The sequence below is a fragment of the Protopterus annectens genome, chromosome 1.part1, assembly GCF_019279795.1.
Source record: "Protopterus annectens isolate FY-2018-M chromosome 1.part1, PAN1.0, whole genome shotgun sequence".
In the NCBI taxonomy this organism is placed as follows: Eukaryota; Metazoa; Chordata; order Ceratodontiformes; family Protopteridae; genus Protopterus; species Protopterus annectens.
In genome coordinates this window covers 482,379,910-482,401,574 of record NC_056726.1, presented here as the reverse complement: position 1 = coordinate 482,401,574, position 21,665 = coordinate 482,379,910, and the positions used below count along the sequence as shown (strand labels likewise).

The following is a 21,665-nucleotide window of genomic DNA, read 5'->3' as shown; positions in this document are numbered from 1 at the left end:
AAATTATCAATTGAAAAAATTCTGCATAAGGACTTATCACAGACAAGCATGGAAAGTGGACGCCCTGTCCTTCAGTTGGGAAAACCTATCAGTTTACTCCTTTCCGTCTCTGCCTCTTCGCCCCAAGGTCCTTCTAAAAGTCAGACAAGAGAAACCAAAGATGATACTAATTGCCCCGGACTGGCCCAGCCAATACTGATACCCAATCCTAAGGAACTTGTCTCAATACCCAGGTTGGACCTTGCCTCAAAGACCACAACTACTGGCCCAGCAAAACAATCAGATCCTGCACAATCAACTGCAGACTCTGAACCTAGCAGCATGGCTGATCATGTAGTCATACAAACAACTCCTCTCAGTAAAGCTGTGATGGATGTCATTTTGGAAGCCAGAAGGCCTAGTACTAGAAAATCTTATGCTGACAAATGGAAGAGATTCTGTGCTTGGAATCAAGCACAAGGAACTGATACAGCAGAACCAAATATTCCTCAGATTTTGCAATACTTAACTGAGATGCTTGACAAAGGCCTATCTTTCTCATCAATTAAAATCCATGCCTCTGCCATTTCGGCTCATTACAATACAGAGCCACCAGTCTTTTCTCATCCTTTACTAAATTAGAGGAGCCAAAAATGTAAGGCCTCCTAGAAGATCACCACTGCCTGCATGGGACCTCAATTATGTGTTGGAAAAGCTCACCCTGCCTCCATTCGAACCAGCTGCTACCACTGTTATAAAGTTCTTATCATGGAAAACAGCTCTGCTGCTAGCAATTACTTCAGCAAGAAGAGGTTCAGAGCTACAGGCCCTCATGGCTGTATTGCCTTTTATTATATTTCACCCGGACAGAGCATCTCTGAGGACAAATCCTACTTTTATGCCTAAGGTGGTTTCCAGTGTGGCTCTTAACCAAACAGTTCATCTGCCAATTTTTTATCCAAATCCGCAGAACAAGTGGGAGAGAATTCTGCATTCCTTGGACGTACACAGACAGCTAAGATTCTACTTAAGCAGGACTAAAGCTCTAAGAAAAACTGAACAATTACTAGTGACATATGCTGCAGGATCAAAAGGCAAGGCTATATCAAAGCAGACAATTTCAAAGTGGATAAGCCACTGCATCTGTTTCTGCTACTTAAACCATGGTAAACCTGTGCCCAAGGGCATTTGGTCTCATTCCACCAGAGCTGCAGCTACTTCAGCAGCCTTTCTAAGGGGAGTACCAACCAAAGACATTCTAGAGGCTGCTACTTGGAGTTCTATTCACACCTTTACAAAGCATTATCATTTGCCTCTCTAATCTAAATCCAGGACAGGCTTTGTCACTGCAGTTCTGCAGGGCCTTATAGCCTCTCCAAATGCTGTTTAGCTCCAGCCTCCCAACCATAGCTTTGGGATTCTACCCAAATGTAATGACTGCAACAGTGAAACACGAAGAACATAGTACAGTTGTGTACACTTACCATAAATGTAGATGTTCGTGTGTATTCACTGTTGCAGTCCAGGTTACCCCCATGCCCATCCCCCTGTCATTCTGGAGTTTATCTTTCCTTCTCTATCTTCTACAACCTATGTGGCGTATCTGCTTGTAGATGAAGGTAAAGTTTATATTGATGCATGTATACATATATATATATATATATATATATATATATATATATATATATATATACATATATCTAATTCAGATTCAGATTCGCTGAGTGTTTTTCTGCTTTGTATATGATTACATCTGAAGGCCCCAACTATAGTGTAACTGTGGATTATGATCACAACTGAAAGCCCCAACAATAGTGTAACTGTGGCTTAACTCTGGTTATGTTTACATTTGCATATTAGCGACCTATGTTTAACAAGTTGCCTACATTAGTAGTTCGTTAAGTTTGTGCAATACCTTTTCTTAGCTAATATAATTTCTGATAAGCGAGTAGAAGCTTACATGTGTACTATTCTAATCTCAATAGTTGCAATTTAAATGGATTAGTCTATTAACCAAAGGGTTCTAATTTTCAAATCCTTGCTGCCTCTGAACATATGTTGATTTTAATGTATGCTTGATACCTGTATATTACTGCTGCTGGGAGCTAATGTGTTTTTATATTACTAAAGTACTGTTTCTCTCTCAACTTTTTCTCCTGTTCTCCAGCTTTCTTGCCCTGAATTTCTCTCTATGACTACGCCTGGGTGGACGCCTAGACTTTAACTAAAACTTAATACAAGCTCAACCAATTGCTCAAGCAATTATAACAAACTCTGCTGCCTCATCCCCTTTGGGAATTGAACCAAGCTTCTCCTAGAAGGACCTAAGGAAGTATGTGCATCTGCTGCTAATCCTTGAACTACTATAGCTATTTAAGCGCTGCTAGGTGTTTCAGTATGCTCCCTTGCCAGGAAAGCCAGCAGCCTTACCGTTCTTCTTTTTGTATCTCCATACTTCCCTCATCTAGCTCCCTGATTTATACTAGCTCCCTATCCCCTCAATCCAACCTTGTCCAGGGATTGTCTGGTGGGCCACATGTGCACTTCTGCATTTGTCCACTAGATGGCAACCTCTCCCCACTATTTTTGACTTCTATTCACTTACTTCTTGTATTGTGTTTAACCTCTAACTTTTCTCTTCTCTCTCTGTCTCTTAAACTTCATAGCCCACTCTAACTTACTATATCCCTGTTCCCTTTACTTACCCTTCTGCAATCTACACTCCACTGATAGGTTCTCGATCTTCTTCTGCCCTCCTTGGCTCAACCCGCTCCGTTCGCCCTTCGGGCTCACTCCGCTCCCCTACCCTGCCCCCAAATTTCACCCTCCCCCCAACACATCTACCTTTACTCCCTCATAACCACACCCACCACCACACTAGACCAATCAATCTCTAATTACTCAGGAAATGCCCATTCCTTTATCCCGCCCATATTGACCATCAGTCACCTCACCTAAATTAGCCACCTAACCAATCAGTTTCCATTACTCTGTCAACACCCACTCCCAAACCACACCCATATCAACCTTCACACAACTCCCACTCCTTCACTTATATAAGACACTAACCAGCTCCTCTGTACATACAACACTCTTGCAACAACAAATATTTCAGTAACAACATACCACCTCTTAGTAGCCCCATTTCGACATGCTTTCAAAACCCTTATACATCACTATTTTACTATTACTACTTCTCAACTTATCCAATCTTTTCTACCTCACCCAGCCCATTAATACCTACCACTCTCAATCGTTCCATGTAACCAACCGTCTTACTTCACCTCTTTCATATTCACACACCCCGATTTCCCCCACCTATACCCTATAAAAAAACTTTTTTCATATAAACTTATTACCTCTCATATACATTCTTCCCCCGTAGTAACTAGCAAATCTTTCAGAATCATAATAGAATCCAAAGAATCCAATAATCTCCCTAACCCAATCCTTTATCTGATTACCATTCTCTTATCAGGAGATATCCATCCTAACCCTGGCCCCCCCACCTCAACCACTATAGACAAGTCCATATTACTGACTTCTCTTAACTCCCAAAGTATAGTTAACAAAATCCCAAACCTCCATGCCTGGCTCATACACAATAAACCTGACATCCTATCCATCTCTGAAACATGGTTAAAACCCCATATAAAAGACTCTGAAATAATTCCACCTAACTATTCTATCTTTAGAAAAGACAAATCTCACAAAAAGGGGGGAGGAGTAGCTCTCCTATACTCATCCTCCTTGTCAGTCACCCCCTATAACAAACCTACTCCACACTTTAATAACGCTGAACTACTCAACACTACTTCAAATCAACAAACACAAGCACATATGTATAGCTTCCCTGTACATTCCCCCAGGGGATAATATTTCTACACTTGAAGATATCCTCTCCTGGCTCTCCTCAAACATTAACAATGAAACAATAATCTTAGGAGACATGAATATTAATTGGTCCTCCATTCAGTCTCCCACAAACCCACTTAACATCAACCTTTACAATTTTTCACAGCTAATCAACTCGATAACACGCCCCTCAAAAAACCTCACTAGCGGTAGCATTCTAGATTGGATTTTAGTCTATCAGCCCCATTATTTCTCTGACAGTGGTACTCTTCCCGATCCCCTTAGCAACCACTTACCCATCTTCACACATTGACTCCCCTTACTCCTACATCGCAGTCACAATTATATTACTATCCGCAACCAAAAGAACTTTAATCCAACAACCTTTTCTAATGCTCTAAAAGCAATAAATTGGAATAGTCTAAAAACACTATCTCTAGATAATGCAGTTGCCCACTTCAACTCAACCTTCTTAAACCTTCTAGTCTACCATGCTCCCTTAAGGACAAAAAGAATAAAAATCAAAACTGCCCCATGGCTAACCAAAGACACACTAGCAACCATGCGACACAGAGACAAAGCCTGGGCACACTACCAGAAAAATAGGACCCCCCTCATCCATAATGAATACAAAACACTTTGAAATAAAGTAAAAAAAGCTCATAATCTCTGATCGACAAAATTACTTCTCTATACTCCAAAACAATAATAAAACTAACCCTCAGAAATTTTGGAAAGGAATCTCCACTCTTCTCAATCCCAGCAAACCAGACACGCCCACCCCAGTCCCTGATGCTCCCGATATAGATTTGGCTACCCAATTCAACTCTTTTTTCATTGATTCTGTTTCCAAACCAACCTAATCATTCTCTAACATCACCACACTCTCCCATTCACCACTATCTTCCTCTACCAACACTCTACCCTCCACCGCCACCTCACCCCCATTCTCATCTACTAATTCTCTACCATCCAACTCTTCTCCCACTCTCATGTCCTCTTTATCATTATCACTCCCTAATACCCCTTCCCATTCCCCACTTTTCTCATTAAAACCTATCCCCACATCACATCCCTTCTTACTTTCTTAGCATAGCCACCAAAGCGATTGCCCACCCCATTAGCATTCTAATCAACCGCTCTATCCAAGAAAGCACAGTTCCCGAAATCTGGAAAAAGGCCTTTATCATACCACTACATAAAGGAGGCAATAATAACAATGTTACTAATTTCCGTCCCATCGCCATCCTGTCTCCCATCTCTAAGCTCCTAGAAAAGTGTATCCAACTTCAACTCCTACCATATCTCTTAGATAATCACCTACTAACTCCCACACAACATGGATTCAGACCAGGTTACAGTACTATGACAGTTGAAACTGTAAACAAAGCCCGGGACTCTGGTCATATTGTTTCTACCCTACTACTTGACCTATCTAAGGCCTTTAACACTATTTCTCATACCCTACTTTTAACTAAACTCTCTACGCTCAACCTATCTCCTTCCTCTTTGAACTGGTTCTCCAGCTACTTATCCAATAGGTATCAAAGACCACCTCCTCATTCCTCAATACCCCAGCCGGAGTTCCCCAAGGTTCCATACTGGGTCCCCTCCTCTTTAATATATTTATAAATGATTTCCGCAACTCTATCCCTTTCTCAAATATCATCCAATACGCAGATGATTCAACTATTATCTGCTCTGCCAGATCTATCCCTACACTCCTAAAGCTTACTCAAGATGCTTTCTCAACCACTGAGCATTGGATGAAAAAGAATTACCTAGCACTCAATGCCTCTAAAACCAAATTAATGGTATTTACTCCCTTCAAAGTCACCTCTTTCAACACAAACTCATTCTCTATTACCAGTCAAAATAACACATCTCTGGAACTGGTGTCTGAGACCAAGTTACTTGGGGTCCAAATAGATAGTCAGCTCAAATTCAATTCCCACTTACAGCTAAATATAAAAAAAAAAACATCAAAAACTAGGTATGCTGTACCGACAAAATCATTATCTTACACCTGCCACTAAAATCACTCTCTCTACATCGTTTCTTATCCTCTCCCTTCTCTATGGAGCTCCACTCCTAACTAATCTACAATCCTCACTGAAAACACAACTTTCCTCTTGCTACAACAAAATTGCCAAGTTCGCTACCAGCCATAAGTCCTCCACCCACCACTGTTCCTCTCTCCACATACTAAAATGGCTAGAACTACCCAATCATCTCACCTATACTCAACTTACTCTTGCTCACAAGCTCATTTTCAACCCCTCCCTCTGTCCCTCCCTTTAAAATGCACCTACCTGACAGAGTACTAAAGTCTAACAACCAAAATGTATTAGAAGTATACAAACCAACTCGTCCCCCAGGCAAAAATCTTCTGTCTTATGGTCTAGCACGTCTCTGGAACTCCCTACCGCCGTCCATTCGTACCACCCCTAACCGCTTTATTTTCAAAGAATCTCCACTCACATCTAGTAACCCAGTGGGAATGCTCCTGCTCCCACCCCACATAACTTACACTGGCTATTTCCATCTTCCTTTCTTTCCCTGTTTACACTAGCAATTTTCATTTTTCTTAACTCTTAACTCATACCTCCTTGTAACCCCTAAGATATTTGCTAAGAATGCAATAAGCTGCACCTCTTAAGTGTATGCTTCCTATGATGTAATGGCTCTCAGTATGTATTTTGTAATGTTCCTTTGCTAGTCTGTATCATCTGTAAGTTTCATCCCTAGTCTGTATTAATTGTAATGTTCACTCGGATCTATGACACTTGTAAATTATAATCAAAAACCTATTGTAACCTTGATTGTTTTTGGAGCTTTTCTCCCCAGGACTCCATTGAAAACGGGTTCATTTTGGCCCAATGGACTATCCTGGTAAACCAACTGCAAATAAATCAATAAAATAAAAAATATATATTTGCTACCTTTTTGGGGGCAAGAAAAACTAAAGAAAATGGCGTCGGCTGCATGTTTTATACCCCTGACGACCTGACGTCATGGAAGAGGAGACAGCAACTGACGCAGGACCCAAGACTTTGGAATTCAGGCCGACTGAGGGCAACCTGCCAGCAGATTACCCAAATGTAATGACTGCAACAGTGAATACACTTGAACATCTACATTTATGGCAAGTGTACACAACTGTACTTTTTAGCTTGCCCAGTTAGGCTGAGACCTGGACCCTATAGCTGTCCACTGGGGAGTCTTATTGGGGATCTGGTGAGTAAGGGAGCAACCAGCCCCAGACTGACTGTGATCTCTGTGTGCAGTTAAGGGAAATTGTACTTTACTCTGTGTATTAGTTATCCATTCCTCTTTTAGGAGATGACCTCCATGGTGTTAGTGGTGAGGATTGAGGCTCCTTGATTGCTGGGCCAGGGCACGATCGTCACAAGTGTTTGGCAGTGGTGGGATCTACTTCACATACTAATTGGCTTGTAGTGGTGTGGGTAGAGCGAATTCCTGTAGCTTATGTACAGTGATCTCTAAAAGTGTTTTGTACTCTAAAACAGCCACTCAGTGTATACTCAGAGTTCAGATCACAATTGTTTTATTTCTTTTGTTAGCTTAGTGTTAGGGGAGCAGGCAGCATGTCAGCAGAAAAGTATGGAAAGCTGACAAGGAGCCAGCTGGCAGAGATGTGCCAGGCTAGGGGACTGGTGCATGGAAACCTGACAAAAGCAGACCTGATTGCAGCCTTGGTTACAGCTGCATCAGAAAACAGCAGCCTGGAGGACAATCAGACTGACAGTGGAGATACAATATCCTCAGAGAATGGACAGCTCAACCTTTCTGCAGTGGACTTAAAAATCCAGCTGGAGCTAAAGAGACTTGAGTTGAAGGCCAGGTGTATGGAACTAGAAGCAGCCGAGAAAATGAGGCATCTACAAGCTGAGGAAAAAGAACGGCAGAGGAGGCATGAGAGGGAAATGCTGACTCTTCGCCAGAGTCATGGAGGTAATGGGGAAGGGAGTAACCGGACCCCAAAAGCACAAAAGGTCAGTAAATTTCTTCCACAGTTTAAAGAGGGGGATAATTTTGATAGCTTCATTCACTCATTTGAGTGGGTATGTAAACAGTATGAAGTTGACCAAGGGCTCTGGGTACGGTTCCTGACCCCCTTACTCCATGGTAAAGCTATAACTCCTGTAGCAAAAATGCATGACACTGACTGTTTTGATTATACTGCTGTAAAAAGACATTTATTAGAATGTTTTAAGCTAACACATGAAATGTATAGGAAAAAGTCTTGTGAGCATAGACGGTAGGCAGATGAAAAAGTATGTGAATATGTTGCTGAACTGAGCACTTATTTTCATAGCTGGGTGAGTGGATGTCAGTTCACCAATTTTGAAGGGCTGGCAGACCTTTTGGTAAGGGAACAAGCCCTTAGCACCTTGCCTGAGGACATGAGGATCTGGTTAGCTGATAGACAGTGTGCTACTTCAGAGGAGTTGGGAAAGAAGGGAGACCTATACCTAGCAAGCAGAGCAGCCCTGCACAGGAAAGGGACCCCCAGTACTGCTCATGGGACTAAAGGAACCCATGGTGGGCAGCACAGACTGCCCCAACAGAATCCGCCACTAGTCCAGGTACACGTCCAGGAGCTAGGGTTAAATGTTTCGAATGCAACCAATGGGGCCATGTGGCATACAGATGTCCACGGAGGCAAGGTGGGGAACCAAAGGTGAGGGAGCCAGTAAGTGGGAAAGACAAAATGCCAACAGTGGGTTGTCTTGAGACAACAGGGGTATGGAACTACCATCCTGAAGATGTCCTGAGAGGGAAAGATTTGAATGAGGCAGTACTATGTACTTATGCAGTTACATGCAGTGAGGCTAGGAGACAAGCATGTGGGTCTGGTAGCCTGGGGGAGACCCAGACAGACTGCATACTTGCAGCCAGGACTGCTGAGGTGGTTACTTCAGGGAGTGAGCTACGCTGTAGCAGTGAGACTGAATGTGAGCCACAGCTGCTCGTGGGTACTGATGTTCATGGACAGGGTAACTGCAAGGGTAGAGGTGAGTAGTAGTACCCAGGCTGATAGTGAGGCACTGCTGTCAGAGGATGCCAGACTTCCAGTGGAAGGGGAGCTGCGAAGGTTTACAAGGAGAGACTTGAGACAGGCTCAGCTCTCAGACTCTACATTGCAAGGCCTGAGGTAGGTAGCTAGGGAGGCACTTGATCCTCAAGGGAAGAGGGAATCTGTATACTGGAACAAAGGGTTACTGTACAGAGAGTTTGACCCCCTGAGGGAGGGCTAGAAGGTGAGAGAGTACAGCAGTTGGTAGTGCCTAGAGCTTACCGTCTGGCGCTTCTAGCCATAGCCCATGATATTCCCTTTGCAGGTCATATGGGCATAAAATGTACAAAGAGACATATTATGCAAAACTTCTATTGGCCTGGAGTTTCCAGAGATGTAACACGGTACTGCAGGACCTGTGACCAGTGCCAAAAGGTAGGCAAGGCAGGAAAGAAGGTGAAAGTTCCTTTGATGCCTTTGCTTATGATTGAGGAGCCATTTCAGAGGGTAGCTATCGATATTGTGGGTCCTCTGAGTACCCCAAGTTCCACAGGGAAAAAGTATATCCTAGTGATTGTAGATTATTCTACATGATACCCTGAGGCAGTGGCTTTGTCCTCCATTGAGGCAGAGAAGGTGGCAAATGCTTTGCTAGAGATTTTCAGCAGGGTAGGTTTCCCAAAGGAAATACTGTCTGACAGAGGTGTCAATTTTATGTCAGATCTGCTGGCATGTCTGTGGAAGTCCTGTGGGGTGAAGCACATGAAGACCACCCCCTACCATCCCCAGACTAATGGTCTTGTTAAGAGGTTAAACTCTACAATCAAATCCATGCTACGGGCATTTGCAGATCAGTTTAAGAGGGAGTGGGACAAATATCTGCCCCATCTGTTGTTTGCTTACAGAGATTTTCCCCAAGAATCCACAGGTTTTTCACCCTTTGAGTTGCTGTATGGGCATAGGGTGAGGGGACCTCTAGATTTAATTCGAGATGAGTGGGAAGGGGAGTGTGAGTCTCACAAGGAGTCTCTTGTGGCATATGTCCTGAACCTCAGGACAAGGCTCAGGGAACTCATGGGCCTGGCCCAGGAGAACCTGGCAGAAGCCCAACAACAGAAAAAGGTGTGGTACGACAGGAATGCTCGAGCTAGAGAGTATGCTGTAGGACAACAGGTGATGATTCTCATTCCTGTCAGACACAAGTTGCAGTCAGCTTGGGAGGGACCCTACAAGGTGGTAAGAAAGTTAAGTGATGTTAACTACATGGTGGAAGTGTAGGCAGACGGCAGGGGCACAAATTGTACCATGTTAACATGATGAAACCTTATCATGATAGCCCTTGTGCTGAGCATTTGTAGTGGATTGCAGGAGGAACCTCAGGGAGATCTGGGGACTGATCTCCTCAGTGAGGCTCAGGCTGACACCTTGGTGGAAGGGGTAGCAATATCCCAGCAGCTATCTCCTACCCAGGTTCGAGAAATCCGAGCAGTGTTGCAGGCGTTTGGGGGCATGTTCACCGGGAAACCAGGGAGCACCCATCTGGTGCAGCACCAGGTGGATACAGGGCCCCAAAGGCCTATCAGGCAGGCACCTTATAGGGTGCCTGAGAGAGTCAAACAGACTCTGAGGGAAGAGGTACAGGAGATGTTAGAACTAGGGGTGATTCAAGAGTCCAACAGTCCCTGGGCCTCACCAGTGGTGTTGGTGCCAAAGAAGGATGGCAGCACCAGGTTCTGTGTGGATTACAGGAAATTAAACAGTTACACAGAGTCAGATGCATACCCCATGCCTAGGACAGATGAGGCCCTAGAGGAGCTGGGCGGGGCTAAGTATCTTGCAACTATTGATCTTACCAAGCATTACTGGCAGGTGCCCTTGACTCCCAGTGCTAGAGAGAAGTCAGCCTTTGTGACTCCTTTTGGCTTGTATGAGTTCACAAAGATGCCCTTTGGGATGAAGAATGCCCCAGCAACTTTCCAGACGCTGGTAGATCATATCTTAGCAGGAGGGTTTGCCCTTGCTTACATGGATGATATTGCAATCTATAGCCATTCCTGGCAAGAGCACCTTCAGCATGTCGGGGAGGTGCTGGGCAGACTACAGAGGGCAGGGTTGACCATTAAGCCGAGCAATTGTCAGGGGGGTATGGCAGAGGTCTCCTACCTAAGACATAGAGTGGGGAGTGGTAAGATAAGGCCAGAACCTGCCAAAGTGGAAGCTATTCAGGCATGGCCTGCACCTGTTACCAAAAAGCAGGTGAGGGCATTCTTAGGGACAGAAGGGTACTACAGAAAGTTTGTTCCCAGTTATAGTACCATAGCTGCTCCCCTCAAAGACCTGACAAGGAAGAGCAGGACAGATAAGGTAGTGTGGACCCCAACGTGTGAGCAGGCATTTCAGAAGCTTAAGGAAGCTTTGGGAGGACCCCCCCTGTGTTAGCCAGTCCAGACTACAGCAAAGACTTTGTTGTACAGGTGGATGCTTCAAACTGTGGGGTAGGGGGCTGTACTTAGCCAGATTTCTTCAGAGGGAGAAGAGCACCCAGTGGTTTACCTCAGTCGTAGTCTCCAACCCAGGGAGGAATTCTATGCAGCGGTAGAAAAGGAATGTCTAGCCATAGTGTGGGCACTACAAAAACTTCAGCCTTATCTGTATGGACGAAAATTCACTGTGATGACAGATCACAACCCTCTAACATGGTTAAACAGAGCCAGTCAGCAAAATGCCAAGTTGCTAAGATGGAGTCTTGGGTTGCAAGCATATGATATGTCAGTGCAGCACTGCAGTGGGAGTAGCAATGCCAATACAGATGGGCTTTCAAGACAGGGAATGGGGTGAGGTACACGCAGATAGACGTGACACTCTCAAGCGATGTTTCTCAAGGGGCACTTGAAAAACTTGCTTGAGTTCCCCAGGGGGGAAGAGATGGGCGAAGGCTGCCAGCCTAGTCAAATAGAATTTGATATATAATTCTGGCATTTGTAAATAAATGTAAAATACAGGCATGTTTTCTTGAATGTAAAAGAACACTGTGAAATGTGGGACTGCAAAATATAGGTTCATAGGTAGGTACTAGGCTATTGGCCCTAGGGCCTATACAAGCCTAGCCAAAAAGGTACCCTGGCTTTCGCCACCCAAGAAAATTATTTTCCTGTGCCCCTGTCAAGCAGAACCACAGAAGTGATCCCCGGGGTGAATTTCCTATTACCCATCCAATCATCAAGATTTTTCTTGAAGAGTGCTAATGAGGAGCTCTGTTTGACATAGATAGGTAGTCTGTTCCAGACTATGGGAAGTCTCTGAGACAGGAATCTATCCCTCCAGCATGTTCCATTTATTGTGGCGACAAGGTTTAGGTCCCTAGAGCGTGTAGCTCGGAGGGATTGGGATTTCTTTAAGTGGAGCATGTCCAACAGCTCTGGGTTTGTCATAGCTTTGTATGTTAGGCAGAGATCGCCTCTGAGTAGGCGATATGCGATGGAGTAAAGCTGTAGTTTTTTTAGACGGTCTGCGTAAGGCATCTGTTTGAGGCCAGTAATCCTCTTTGTGAGGTATTTTTGTGGCCTTTCCATTTGTTGTAGATGTCTTGTGAGGTACATACCAGAAGGGGCATTGTACTCTATAATGGGTCTAATGAGTGATGATTAGAGGGGAACAATGACCTCTTTTTTTCTGGATGAGAAACCTTTTGTGATGAGGTGTGCCACGTAGAAGGATTTTCTGACCACTGTGGCGATGTGATTACTACTACTGTCCACCTGTGTCCCAAGGTCTCTTATCACACTTTCTGTGTTAAGTGGACAACCGCCTATGTGGTAGTTCATGGGTACAGAGTTTTTACCAAAGGGGATGACAGTGCACTTTTTAGCATTGAGCTTGAGACCATGCCTTTGACACCAGGCATCTGTCTCAGTGAGGCCCTTTTGTAGGATGTCCACATCGTTAGGAGTTTCGATTATAGCTCCTAGTTTGCAGGCATTTGCAAATTTAGTTAGCCAAAGACCTTCTGTGTTAGCCTGTACTTCAGAGAAGTAGATACCAAACAGGAGAGGACCCAGGACTGAACCCTGTGGTACTCCACTTGCCACTGGTCTGAAGTCTGATTTGGAGTCTGCTACTTTCACAGTGTGTGTTCTGTCAGTAAGCCAGTTGGCAACCCATTTTGTGACATAGGGATTTATACCTAGTTTAGTGAATTTATCTATAGTTCCAGAGTGGGGGATGGTGTTGAACGCCTTGGCGAGATCTAGATAGGCTGTGTGAACCACCTTACCCTCATATATGGCTTTGGTGACTACTTCAAAGAAGTCTATCAGGTTTAGGAGACATGATCTGCCTTTTACAAACCCAAACTGTGTGGGGTCCAGAGTTTTGGAGATCTCCAATGTCTTTGTTTATGAGTTCCATGATGATACGTTCCATGGCCTTGCAAACCAAGCTCGCCAGGCTAATGGGGCGGTAGTTCCCAGGGTCTGTTGTGGCTCCCGTTTTGTGGAGTGGGATAAGTGTCACGGTGAGCCATTCAATGGGCACAAAGCCTGAGGTGAGGCTATGATTGAACATGCTACTTAGGTGGGGTGCCAGTTCATTCTGTAGTTCATGTAGAAGGCAGCCTGGGATGTTGTCAGGTCCCATGGATGCTGTGTCTTGGCTTTGGAGAGTGAGGTTTTTACCTGTGCAGCCGTGATTACAGGAACTTTGCATTCTTCCGGTATAAAGATGGGCCCTTTAGGGGGTGAGAGGGGGGTAAAGTTAGCACTGAACCTATCTGCCAGGATGTTGGCAATATCAGTTGGTTCTGTATATTTAGTGTCATTGTGCTGTAACTCAGAGCAGATCTGAGTGTTGCCATTGAGATTCTTGACATAGCTATAGAATGCTTTGTGGTTGTCTTTAGAATCAGTGGCAGTTTTGTTTTTGTAACTAGCTTTGGAGGATTCTATGAGGGATCTCAACTTCTTACTGAGGCTGACCAGGGAGTTCCTCCAATAATGGGATTTTACCCTTTTTTGCAACAGTTTCTTCTGTTGTAGAGTTTGTTTATGGCAGAAGACCACCAGATTGACTTCCTTTTTTTTGGAGGATAGCATCTTGGTTCTGTTAGGGATAGCTGATCCATGCACTCGTGTAAGTGCTTATAAAGTGCATTTGTGTAGGATTCAGCAGTCGTACCTCTATTGTCCATCTGCATGGGTGTCGTGAAGTTTGCCACTTCTGTCTTAAGAAGCGTGAAGTTGGCTTTGGAGAAATTTTTTACGGTTGTTTTCCTAATAGGGGGTGGGAGAGGGATGTGGATGTCTAGTGTGATTAGCTTGTGGTCGGATCTGACCAACGAGGAGCTGACCTGTGGTGTGGAACGCCATCACCCATGTTGGTGATGACCAGGTTTAGGATATTGCTGCCCCCTGGTGGGGGTGTGGATAAGTTGATCCAAGGCATTGGAATTGATGATTTCCAGAAAACGTTGAGCAAAAGAGTTGGTACATCAGTAGTTTTCCCAGTTAATGGTAGGGTAGTTGAAATCACCCATTATTAGAGTGTTGGGTTGTACCTTAATATTTTCCAGTGTATCAAGAAAAGAGGAGTGGGAATCCTGGGGCATGGTGGGGGTCTGTAGCAAGCTACAGTCTGGATTACGGTTTTGCCCAGAGTTAGTTGAACTTGGATAATCTCGGATGCATTATGCTGAGCAACTAGCTTGGAGTTATGGATATCCTTAATGAATATGGACATGCCTCCACCTTTAGTGTTTCGGTCCAGGTTTGGTGGCCGAAAGGTGTGGTATGAATTATAGCCTGGTAATGCAGGCGTGCTCTCTGGAACTTTGAACCAGGTCTCTGTCACTGCACAGATGTCAATGTTCTCCATTTTAAGGAGTGCCTTGAGTGAGTGCATTTTGAGGTTCAGACTTCTAGCATTGAGTAGCATTACCCTCAGATTTTCCTTGCTTGTACCTGTTACGGTGGTGAATTTGTCATTTGAGCCATGCCTAAAAAAGGCACTATAGGGGTGGCAAGATCCTTTGCCAGTATCCGGAATCCCAAGGGTGACAGATGCAGGCCATCTCTGGCAAAGCAGCGTGGTCTGTCGATCATGTCATCCCAGGCAGACAGATACTGGATTCCCTTAGAATGACACCAGAAGCTTAGCCAGTTGTTAAAGTCAATCATTTTGTCCTTGTACTGTGGTATCATTCTGGGTGATGGCAGGATGCTACTCAGGGCTAGGGTCATACCTGCCTGGGCTACAAGATCGAAGAGCTCCTCCATGTCTCTTTTCATGTAGTCCAGGGAGGTAAGTTTCAGGTCATTCACACCAACATGGACAATGACAGAGTCATATTTGTACTTGTTGTGGAGTGACCTGAGTGCGTGCATTATGTGGCGGATCCTGGCACCTGACAGGCAGCTGTGACAACATTGCGCTCTACTGGCCCAGAGAAGCATGTTGTGACCCTTTCATATTAGAATTCGGCTCTAGGGCGGCTGGATGAAGGTTTCATGCCCATTGTTTTAAGGCTAAAGTATATGACCAGAATTTAGATGTGGAAGATGCTTTATTGCTGTAGTTTCTGCTAGAATTTATATGTGAAATGCCTTGTATTGTAAGTTTCTGAGTAGGTGTTAGATTGCTAAATAATGCAGTCTGTGGCTTGAGAACTCAGACCTGGTGTTAAGATGATGCAATATGAATCCTGGGAAAACCTAAGTGTCAAAAATGATGTAATTTGGGAAGGGCCTTAGAGACATGTTTGTTAGTAATGTTTAAATACTGTTTCTCACAAGAGACTGGAAGCATTTTGACTTTGGACATCTAACTCAGCACTCTGCCTTTTGCTCACATGTAAGTTTTAGCACTGTGATTTCTTGTAGGAATAGTTAAAGCTAGTAAAAATTAATTAGGTATTTTTCTTTGAAATCAGACCTGTCCTACTGTATTATTTTAAGTTTCTGTGTGATCTCTGAACTCTTAGATATCTCTCTGGTGTAGTAGTTTTGTCTTGTGTTTTAATTATTTATTATTAAATATTTTTAAAACCTTCTACCTGTGGCTACTTTGTATACAGATAAGCTCTAGAGTACATTGCATATTTATAGAGGTTATTGTAATAGGCCACTCTAAAGTAAGCCTTGACTGTTAGTCATACTACCATTGGATATTAATATTACACAGTAATAATTGGACACCCTTTTAAGGGCCGTTTAGTAGCTGATATTATTAACTGGATGGTGGCAGTAATTACTACCATATAGTCTGGGTAAAGGGGCACAGTTGGAGAATCTGTGTCATCCTTTCCCAAGAGTGTCTGTGAAGTTGTATAAATACTTATCTCAAAGTGTGTGTGTGTTGTGTCAGCTACTTGGCAGGGACATGAAGCACTGGTTCGACAGAGAGGATACTGGAGTTTTTAGCTTGCCCAGTTAGACTGAGACCTGGAACCTATAGCTGTGCCAGTGGGGTGTCTTATTGGCGACCTGGTGAGTAAGGGAGCAACCAGCCCCAGACTGACTGTGATCTCTGTCTGCACTTAAGGGAAATTGTACTCTACTGTGTGTATTAGTTATCCTTTCCTCTTCTAGGAGACGACCTCCCTGGTGTTAGTGGTGAGGATTGAGGCTCCTTGATTGCTGGGCCAGGTCACGGTCATCACAAAGGTAACCTGCACAAAGCTGAATTTTGTATAAAAAATAGAATATATAAGCACATAAGAAATAAATTATTAACTTCATTTCTAATAGGCATCATTTAATAAAAGTTTACTTGTTGTACAGCATGAAAGTTAGAAAAACACATCAGATTACTCACAGTAGTATCTGGCAATAGGTTAAGGCATGCAGCCTACCAACTGGTGAAACCAAATTTAAGAGTTCAGGCTTAAAGTCTTTTGGTCCTCAGTGGGCACTGGTAAATAGTTCTGAATTCTCTATCCACTCTGTCTTTGGGGAGATCCACAGAATGAGTGGTACTTAACTGGCACCTGGATGCTGGTACCTTTTGTAGGCTAAAGTCCAGTTCAGTTGCAGGGTGCCCTGTTTAAATGCCCTTTCTGGTACACTCCACTTTCCCCTCACTGAGAATGGGTCTACCTTTTTGGATTTGCCAGTTCCAGAGTTGGCAAGATACAGTGTCACAGGCTTTGGTTCCTTTTCCACAGTGTAGAAAGCTGTGTCAGTCCTTCAGCAGGGCTCTTTCTGTGTTTGTCTGCAAACAGCAGGTAAGTATGACTGGAGCAAGATGATAAATATCTGAAGGTGTGAAGTCTCGGTCTTGACTCAAAGTCTAAGTCTGATTAAAAAACTGAAGCCGACAGCTCTGAAGTCTGACTGAACCAAAAATGACTGACTTAAAAAGACTGACTTGATTTCAGATGCACTGCAGTATATATCTTTTCTGGACAGACAGTTTGGAAGTTTCTTTGTTCTGCCTCTGCAGCTGTAGTTCAGTAGCTGTTTATCTTACCACACTGTATTATCTTTTTGATTAACAACACATCCTGGAAGAGGAGGGAATGGCAAGGATCACTTTCTTTACATCCTGAGAGTTTATCACTCCTTTCTGACCTCTTGACACCTTAGTGTTTGAGCAGCAAAATGGTATATTGTTTCATGTATCAGCTCAGTTGTTTTAAGCTTTTATGGCACCTCTTGGACTGCAAACACTGCACAAACTGGAGAAGGTATATCCTCAAAAAAGAAGTAAAATCCAAAACAGACAGAGGGCACCACACGACTGAGATATAAAATGATAAAACTTTAATGCAGATAAGCACTTTCATGTCAAAAACGGTTCATCAGATAATACACAGTCATCAACTAAAGACATTTAAATACAGCAGGTAAAATAGCAGTTAACAAATAAAATAACTTACCAGTTCCAGTAGAACACTCGGGTAGTGCTGACAGTGATCCATTGCTAATTAATTATTCATTAGCTCATGGGTATAAAAGCATTATGTTTTTGAATTGTAACTGTTTTCTGATGAAGTCTTGTTTTTAAATAAGGGATGGGATGGGAGGGTGGCCTAATGGTTAAGGTGTTTGCCTTACAAACACAAGGTGCAGGGTTTGAGTCTCACAAGGGATAATTGGCTAGGCTTACAATGGCTCGCAAGGGCAGTTAGCTTAGTACTAACCTATGAACCTATAAAGACGAAAGCGCGCTCAATAAATTTACTATTTTTATACAACACATCCGTGTGGATTACTGTCAGCACTACTCGAGTGTTCTTTTGGAACTGGTTTATTTTCGTTTATGGTTTGTGGCTCACAGTTCCTGGTTTTGTGTTTCTGAAATCAAATAACTGGAAGAGAGCACGTGATTTAAGGTGAGGTTTGAGAGGGGCAGTCTCATTGAGACCGCTCCCTTTATCGACTTGCAACAAAACAATCTAGTGTAATTCAACTGACAAAGGTGGAGCTGTGGTAGTAATGGACAATGATTTTTGCATTAATAGTACACTGTAAATGCTATCTGCTAATAGTATGTACACCAAAATCGATCAAACAGATGTTTATAGAATGATTAATAAAATACACAATGATTTGATGGATCGTTTTTTGAGCAGGTACATTTCTAGAGATCTGTGTAATTATTTGTTAATTGAACATCTCATGGTCCCTGTAATCTATGGGCTACCGAAGGTCCATAAAGAACCATATAGACCACCTATGGGATCAATATTTTCGGAGAGGGGTTGGCTAACTGAGTCACTGTCCCTGTATGTTGAGAAACAACTAAAACCTCTGCTTGATTCTGCACTAGCTGTCGTTAGGGGAATGGCATCATGTATAGGAGTTAATGATGAGCTGCTCATGGTTACGCTTGATATTACATCACTTTTCACCATAATACCTAACAATTTAAGTTTAGAATATGTTAATAAGTATTTGAATGCTAACAGTGAATATACTGTGAATCAAAATAATTTGATTTGTTTATTCATTGAACTAATACTTGAACGTAATGTGTTTGTTTTTGGTAATGACTGTTATTGTTCTGGCGTAGTGATAGGCACTTTGTGTGCAAACAGCTGCGATAATCTAGTTTTAGCTCACTGGGAAACGATGTATGTTCTCTCTAACATTCATTTTGTAGATCACTTAGCGTATTATAAACTAAAGTCGCGGTGGTACAGCCGTAGCGTTGTTGCCTCACAGCAAGAGGTTCTCCTGTTCGATTCTCAGCTGGAGTGCCTTCTGTGTGGAGTCTGCATGTCCTCCCCGCTGTCGAGTGGCTTCCGAAAGACATGCGTGAATGGACGTGCTTTCGCTGAAGGTTTGGCATCGGGCTGGCAACTCGGTACCATAAAAATCTACTGCCAATCATTAGTGGACCGCTGTGGCAATCCCTAACTGGGAAAAGCTGAAAAGACAAATAAACTTAGCGTATTATAAACGCTTTGTTAACAATGTTTTTATTCTGTGGAAGGGTTCAAGAGAGATTGACCGAGTTTGTTGAATATATTAATTTGTAGACTAATTTTCTCAAATTTACTATGACTTGTTGTATTAGTCAGATACATTTCTTGGACATCTCTATCTTTAGAACTTGGGATAGACATTTTTCCACTAATATTTTTTAGAAAAGACGGTAAGAAGAATAATATACTTCACAGGAAAAGTATGCACCCAAACTATATTCATCGTAATATAGTGAAGGGACAAGGCATGAGAATTTCAAGACTGAATTGTGACAGTAAAGATTTTGATAGTGCATTAACTGATTTTAGATCAGATCTGCTTCCTAAGGGCTACTCGAATTCAGAGATTATTTAATTGAACATCCAAGCAATTGGACCCCCACTGGTCCTGGTAGAAAGGGGAGAGCTAGACCGTATTTTTCTGATTTGAAAACTATACGAGCAGATTCCTCTTATAAATCTGGTAATCTGTTGAAGAGAAGTGTGGGCATGTGTTTGTCTTACACTTCTGATGTTAAAATGATTTCTGAGATTTTTAGATGTCACTGGTCTATTTTAAAAGCTGATGACCAGATTAGACAAGTGGTTGGGTCGAGTCCCACCTTTTGCTTTAGTAATATGAAGTCTCTCGAAACACATGCTATGTTATAAAAACACACAGACTGGTTCTGATAACAAGCAGGATACACAACGTATAGGGACTTAGTTGTATGTCATGTACAGCTTATTCTATATTGATAGTAGCACAATTTTTTTCACATCCAAATACTAGGAAGGAATTTAGATTAAAAGTATATGCAAATTGTGCTAGCCAGCAAATAGTTTATCTAGCTAGCTACAAAGCATGTGCTTCTTTTTATGTAGGTCAGAGAGAACTTTAAAGAAGCAAGTGCATGAACACTTGTATTCTTTTACGAGATCGGATGAAAAAAGTGCTCTAGCCAAGAATATTATGTCATGTGGCCATGGGCATGAATTTATGTTTATGGTTTTACAGGTGATATATACGGATTTTAAGTTAGGATATGTTAAAAATAGAAATTGAATGGGCTGAATTATACTGGATTATTTTGTTGCAAGCTGATAAAGGGAGAGTTATCAATTATGCATGTATACATTTATTTATTTATTGACATTTGTTGACTGGGAAAGTCAGAAACCTATTTTCAGCGGCGGTCCAGGGAGAAGAGCTCTAACAGTAACTTAAAGATAATAACAGTTAAATATATCATCAAATTAAAGACATCATTACATAGTTGTAAGAATCACATTAGAGAAAAGAGAATGTACATAATAATTTTACATTTGGATATTTTAGAATAAAACACAGAACATTTTTATGGTTTTGGAGAGGAGAGGTAATAGAAAAAAAACACACAGAGTTTAGTGGGTAAAAGTAGAAGTAAAATTAAAGGGAGGAGGGAGCTGCTAGGAGATTGTGATGTGTTATATTAAGTAGTTCAAAAGAGAGAGAGCAGATAGCTGTTAGTGGATGCTATACTCTAAGCTGAAGGATTTGAGAGATGAGCAAAGATGATCACAGTTGGTAGGATGATAGAGGGCAGGTGGAAGATGAGAGGGGAAAGAAACATAGGAGGGTGGGAAATTAGATGTTAGTTGTTGGGCAAAGGCAGGTCCAGGAATTATAGAGGTAGTTTTTTGAGAACTGTCCCACTCAGACCTCACCTTAAATCATGTGCTCTGTTTAAGTAATTTGAGTTGTTAATTTGTATTTTACCTGTTGTATTTAAATGTTTTAGTTGATAACTGTGTATGATCTGACAAAACATCTTTGATGAGAATGCGATTATCTGCATTAAAGTTTTTATTATTTTGTATTTTAGTCGCGTGGTGCTCACTATTTGTTTTAGATTTTACCTTTTGGACTGTGTAGATGATAGGATATTCAGTTTAGATATTAGACAGTTATTTAGCAGTTGGGTTTCAGGCTCATATTGCGTATTTGTTTCTGAATATTTCAGAGTCCTCTTTGCTAGGAAAGACAACTTATATGCTTGCCTTTTGTTGAAACCAGGATGCATTTTTTTAAAATAGTATGGCTTCTCTTTTTCAGTATTTTGTTACATGGTGTTACAATATATACCAGGAAATAGCAAGATTACTACATAGCCATATGTGTGAAGGCAAAATGAATCAATTCTCTCTGTACAGAGGGTGGTGGATTCGGCCCTGGTGATTGTGTCTTCGGGGATCCGTTCGCCTGCTGCTTTCGATGTAGTGGAGAAGGTCCTCTCAGCCCCTTCAAGACCCTTGACACTGTCATCCTCAGAGTCCATCCTGGCACCCTCTTTTTCTGGGCTGGAGTCTGCCATCCTGCCCCCTCAGGGACAGCCTGTCACTTCGCTCCAG

The 21,665-nt window shown here is 42.6% G+C and overlaps 1 protein-coding gene across 1 annotated transcript in view; it reads left to right on the top strand.

The window, feature by feature from the left end:
- TARBP1 (TAR (HIV-1) RNA binding protein 1) overlaps window positions 1-21,665 on the top strand; it is a 2,802,917-nt gene that overhangs the window by 2,650,556 nt on the left and 130,696 nt on the right. The window lies entirely within an intron of this gene.